Genomic DNA, 5,919 nt, shown 5'->3' with positions numbered 1-5,919 from the left:
TCACGTGACTTCACCGTCTTCCGTTTTCATTCGCAGAGTTGCTTCCCTTACACCGCTGAAAAAGAATCGTTCTTTGAAGTGCAGTAAAATGATTAGAGGGGTGATAACAGAATGCGTCACTGATCTCTCGAGCCGCCAAGATCCTTAGGGTTAGTTTTGTTAGGGTCGGGGTAGGTTATCACCTTTGCCCTTTGATCCCTAGATGAAAAGTGACGAAGAACGTATACCTGTTTTAGTAAGTCCACCATGCCATTGTGTAAAGCCACTCAGCAGCACTAATACCAAAGGACGAGAAAGGATGTTTATCCCCAATATCAGGCTGGGCAACAACAAGTATCACCTTTACACGTCTTTTTGGCTACTCCATCGCCCCTGAGTCCACAAGACAAATAAGGCTGATGCATCGATCCCCATAGCCACCACTGCTTGTCAGTGAGTGAGTGAGTTGGGTTTTACGCCGCTTTTAGCAATATCACGGCGGGGGGACACCAGAAATGGGCTTCACCCATTATACCCATGTGGGGAATCGAGCCCGGGTCTTTGGCGTGACGAGCGAACGCTTTAACCACTAGGCTACCCCACCGCCTGTCAGAGCTGCTAGTCAGGACTAACTGACTGTAGCACATCCTCAGTAGTGCCCATAGATGTGGATTTTGTGCAATATTCTATAAACATCGCTTGTGCTCAGTTTAAAAAACTGACCCCTGAAGATCCGGGTTATAATTGGTCTTCAGTAACCCATGCTTGTCGTAATTTTAAGGCGACTAACGGGATCGGGTGGTGAGGCTCGTTGACGTGGTTGATACGTCATCGTATCCCAGTTGCATAGATTTATGCTCCTGCTGTTGATCACTGGATTGTCTGGTCCAGACTCGATTGTTTTACAGACCGCTTTTACGCCGCTTTTAGCAGTATTCCAGCAATATCACCCCGTGGGCTTCACGTATTGTACCCATGTGGGAATCGAACCGGCCAGGCCTTCGGCGTGACGAGCGAACGCTTTAACCACTGGGCTACCCCTGTTGTTTAATACAACACACTGTTGTTTAGTACCGGTAATATTCCAGCTATATCACGACGGTCTGCAATTAATCCAGTCTGGACGAAACAATCCAGTGGTTAACATCATGAGCACCGATCTACGCAAAGAGGATACAGAGGAGGAGAAGAAGAGGAGGAAAGTGATCCAGCCCCCGTTCCACCAAGTTCGACTGAGGCAGAGAAATACCTGGAAAGTCTGGTGACATATTTTGAGACAATCGGCGATGAGATGTCACTCGGTAAAATTACTGATGTGAAGAATTCAATGAAGAAGGTTAAAAGAACACAAACAACTATGAAATACTTTTTTGCTGTAACTATAATTTATTGTTGTGCTTGCTATTCATCGTTTTATAAGCTTTACATTAAATGCTTATTTGTTTTATCAAGAGTCATGTCGTTTTTTGTAATAGTAAGGGAAGCAACTCTTGCTTGAACTTGGGTCTTGATTCAGTAGTCCGGACTATTCGAAATCCGGACGATTTTGCTGAGAAACGCAACCGTCCGGATTAACGAGGCTTCACTGTACTATGTATACGATGGTATAGAGATAGACATTCATTATTTCCTCCAGCTGAATGAAGAAAGGGATAAACACGTTATATGTTTAATATGGATTGGTAATAAATTTAGGTATGTTCATTAAGATACAGGTGTTTTAGCAGGTATGGCCATTTCCATATAAAATGGTTAACACTGAATATTACTTCTGTCCACACTTCTCTTGTATGTTCATATTTGATTTTTTTGTGTGTAAATTTATAATTTGTGGGGGTATTAAACTTTTAAATCCGTTGTTTAAGTCATAGATGTTTATCATTTTGGCAAGAGTGAGTGAGTGAGTTTAGTTTTATGCCGCACTCAGCAATATTCCAGCTATATGGCAGCGGTCTGTAAATAATCGAGTATGGACCAGACAATCCAGTGATCAACAGCATGAGCATCGATCTGCGCAACAGGGAACCGATGACATGTGTCAACCAAGCCTGACCACCCGATCCCGTTAGTCGCATCTTACGACAATCATAGGTTACTGAAGATCAATTCTAACCCGGACCTTCACGGGTCAGTCACAAGCAGGGGTATATATGTGCTGGCCAAAACATCACCCCACGATCATACTATTCTGGCTCTTCTAAGGGACGTAAATCTGCTCAGGTAATTATCCCGCCCTGCGATCAAGTTGACAGATATTACTCGACTGTACACGTTCATCTTAGTGATGGTCAACTGTATGAATTGGATTACCTCCCTTTGACTGCAACTAAACCGAGCCTTTGCAACTATGCTCCCTAAAGGGCGTGACACCGGCAAGTATAATGCGTCACTGATCCAAAACACGATATCGATAAGACGAGGGCGCATATCGTAACCAGCCAGCCTGATGTTATCTTACATAACCATTTATTCTCTGAAATGTTTGCTATAAAAATACAAACGTGTTGGTAAGAAGGTGATAAGGCCTCTTTGAGCAATATTCCATCCGAATCTTGGCAATGGAAACAAAATCATGGGCGTTTTCGACCGTGCCCATCTGAGACATGGAACAGTGTCTTGAAAGCTACGAGGGAGCAGATTCGCTACAAGGCTAACCCCTCCCATGTGTGATGCGTAGCTTGTTACATAGAGTCGATGTTCAATCTAGTTCACGTATGTCAGTGTATCTACTCGTGTGTATCTACTCCGACTTGTGTGTATCTACTCCGACTTGTGTGCTGGACAAAGAGGAACCGAAAGCTGAACATGTCTTGATATTCCCACAGACAGCAGGTTGGCGGAGCTAAGTAAATGTCCTCAGGTAATGAGAGTACAAAGTGAGTTCCCGGTGTACCTTTCGTAACGTGAATGAAAGTAGGTATGACAAACCGGCATGGAGCCTTATGTACAAGGTGGAGCACCCAACCCTGGCAGTGAGGATATAGCCTCAACTATAAGGTGTAAACCCCCCACCAAGCATCACCTATCAGATGTAACACCTTGGCAGTGTAATTGCAGCCACAGCATTCAACTGTAAACCCCTCTAGTGCAGACATGAAGTCTCAAACTAATAGATAGGCACTGCGGATCTAGCTTCAACTAGCAGGTGTGAGATCCCAACACAGGTAGTGTAGATCTAGCTTCAACTAGCAGGTGTAACACCCCACACAGGTAGTGTAGATCTAGCTTCAACTAGCAGGTGTAAGATCCCCCACAGGTAGTGTAGATCTAGCTTCAACTAGCAGGTGTAACACCCCACACATGTAGTGTGGATCTAACTTCAACTAGCAGGTATAAGATCCCACACAGGTAGTGTAGATCTAACTTCAACTAGCAGCTGTAACACCCCACACAGGTAGTGTAGATCTAGCTTAAACTAGCAGGTGTAAGATCCCACACAGGTAGTGTAGCTCTAGCTTCAACTAGCAGGTGTAAGATCCCACACAGGTAGTGTAGATCTAGCTTCAACTAGCAGGTGTAAGATCCCACACAGGTAGTGTAGATCTAGCTTCAACTAGCAGGTGTAAGATCCCACACAGGTAGTGTAGATCTAGCTTCAACTAGCAGGTGTAAGATCCCACACAGGTAGTGTAGATCTAGCATCAACTAGCAGGTGTAACACCCCACACAGGTAGTGTAGATCTAGCTTCAACTAGCAGGTGTAAGATCCCACACAGGTAGTGTAGATCTAGCTTCAACTAGCAGGTGTAACACCCCACACAGGTAGTGTAGCTCTAGCTTCAACTAGCAGGTGTAAGACACCACACAGGTAGTGTAGATCTAACTTCAACTAGCAGGTGTAACACCCCACACAGGTAGTGTAGATCTAGCTTCAACTAGCAGGTGTAAGATCCCACACAGGTAGTGTAGATCTAGCTTACACTAGCAGGTATAAGATCCCACACAGGTAGTGTAGATCTAACTTCAACTAGCAGATGTAAGATCCCACACAGGAAGTGTAGATCTAGCTTCAACTAGCAGGTGTAAGATGCCACACAGGTAGTGTAGATCTAACTTCAACTAGCAGGTGTAAGATCCCACACACGTAGTGTAGATCTAGCCTGAACTAGCAGATGTAAGACCCCACACAGGTAGTGTAGATCTAGCCTCAACTAGCAGGTGTAACACTCCACGCAGATATTGTAGATCTGGCTTCAACTAGCAAGTGTAGAATGTAGATCTAGCTTCAACTAGCAGGTGTAACACCCCACACTGGTAGTGTAGATCTAGCTTCAACTAGCAGCTGTAACACACCACAGGTAGTGTAGATCTAGCTTCAACTAGCAGGTGTAACACCCCACACAGGTAGTGTAGATCTAGCTTCAACTAGCAGGTGTAAGATCCCACACAGGTAGTGTAGATCTAACTTCAACTAGCAGGTGTAACACCCCACACAGGTAGTGTAGATCTAGCTTCAACTAGCAGGTGTGAGATCCCACACAGGTAGTGTAGATCTAGCTTCAACTAGCAGGTGTAACACCCCACACAGGTAGTGTAGATCTAGCTTCAACTAGCAGGTATAAGATCCCACACAGGTAGTGTAGCTCTAGCTTCAACTAGCAGGTGTAAGATCCCACACAGGTAGTGTAGATCTAGCTTCAACTAGCAGGTGTAAGACCCCACACAGGTAGTGTAGATCTAGCTTCAACTAGCAGGTGTAAGATCCCACACAGGTAGTGTAGATCTAGCCTCAACTAGCAGAGTGTAAGACCCCACACAGGTAGTGTAGATCTAGCCTCAACTAGCAGGTGTAACACTCCAGCAGGTGTAGATCTGGCTTCAACTAGGTGTAGTGTAGATCTAGCCTCAACTAGCAGGTGTAACACCCCACACTGGTAGTGTAGATCTAGCCTCAACTAGCAGGTGTAACACCCCACAGGTAGTGTAGATCTAGCCTCAACTAGCAGGTGTAACACCCCACACAGGTAGTGTAGATCTAGCTTCAACTAGCAGGTGTAACACCCCACACAGGTAGTGTAGATCTAGCCTCAACTAGCAGGTGTAAGATCCCACACAGGTAGTGTAGATCTAGCCTCAACTAGCAGGTGTAAGATCCCACACAGGTAGTGTAGATCTAGCAACTAGCAGATCCTAACACCCTACACAGGTAGTGTAGATCTAGCCTCAACTAGCAGGTGTAAGATCCCACACAGGTAGTGTAGATCTAGCAGGTGTAAGATCCTACACAGGTAGTGTAGATCTAGCCTCAACTAGCAGGTGTAACACCCCACACAGGTAGTGTAGATCTAGCCTCAACTAGCAGGTGTAACACCCCACACAGGTAGTGTAGATCTAGCCTCAACTAGCAGGGTGTAACACCCCACACAGGTAGTGTAGATCTAGCCTCAACTAGCAGGTGTAAGATCCCACACAGGTAGTGTAGATCTAGCCTCAACTAGCAGGTGTAACACCCCACACAGGTAGTGTAGATCTAGCCTCAACTAGCTTGGGTGTCCACACACCCCACACACGGGTAGTGTGAATCTAGCTTCAACTAGGTGTAACACCTGGGTGTGGAATCCCACACAGGTAGTGTAGATCTAGCTTCAACTAGCAGGTGTAACATCCCACACAGGTAGTGTAGATCTAGCCTCAACTAGCAGGTGTAACACCCCACACAGGTAGTGTAGATCTAGCTTCAACTAGCAGGTGTAACACCCACACAGGTAGTGTAGATCTAGCTTCAACTAGCAGGTGTAAGATCCCACACAGGTAGTGTAGATCTAGCCTCAACTAGCAGGTGTAACATCCCACACGGGTAGTGTAGATCTAGCCTCAACTAGCAGGTGTAAGATCCCACACAGGTAGTGTAGATCTAGCCTCAACTAGCAGGTGTAACATCCCACACAGGTAGTGTAGATCTAGCTTCAACTAGCAGGTGTAAGATCCCCACACAGGTAG

The sequence above is a fragment of the Haliotis rubra genome, unplaced genomic scaffold (genome assembly GCF_003918875.1).
Source record: "Haliotis rubra isolate DU_JTF1 unplaced genomic scaffold, ASM391887v1 Scf236, whole genome shotgun sequence".
NCBI lineage: Eukaryota > Metazoa > Mollusca > Gastropoda > Lepetellida > Haliotidae > Haliotis > Haliotis rubra.
Note: the sequence above shows the minus strand (reverse complement) of the source record.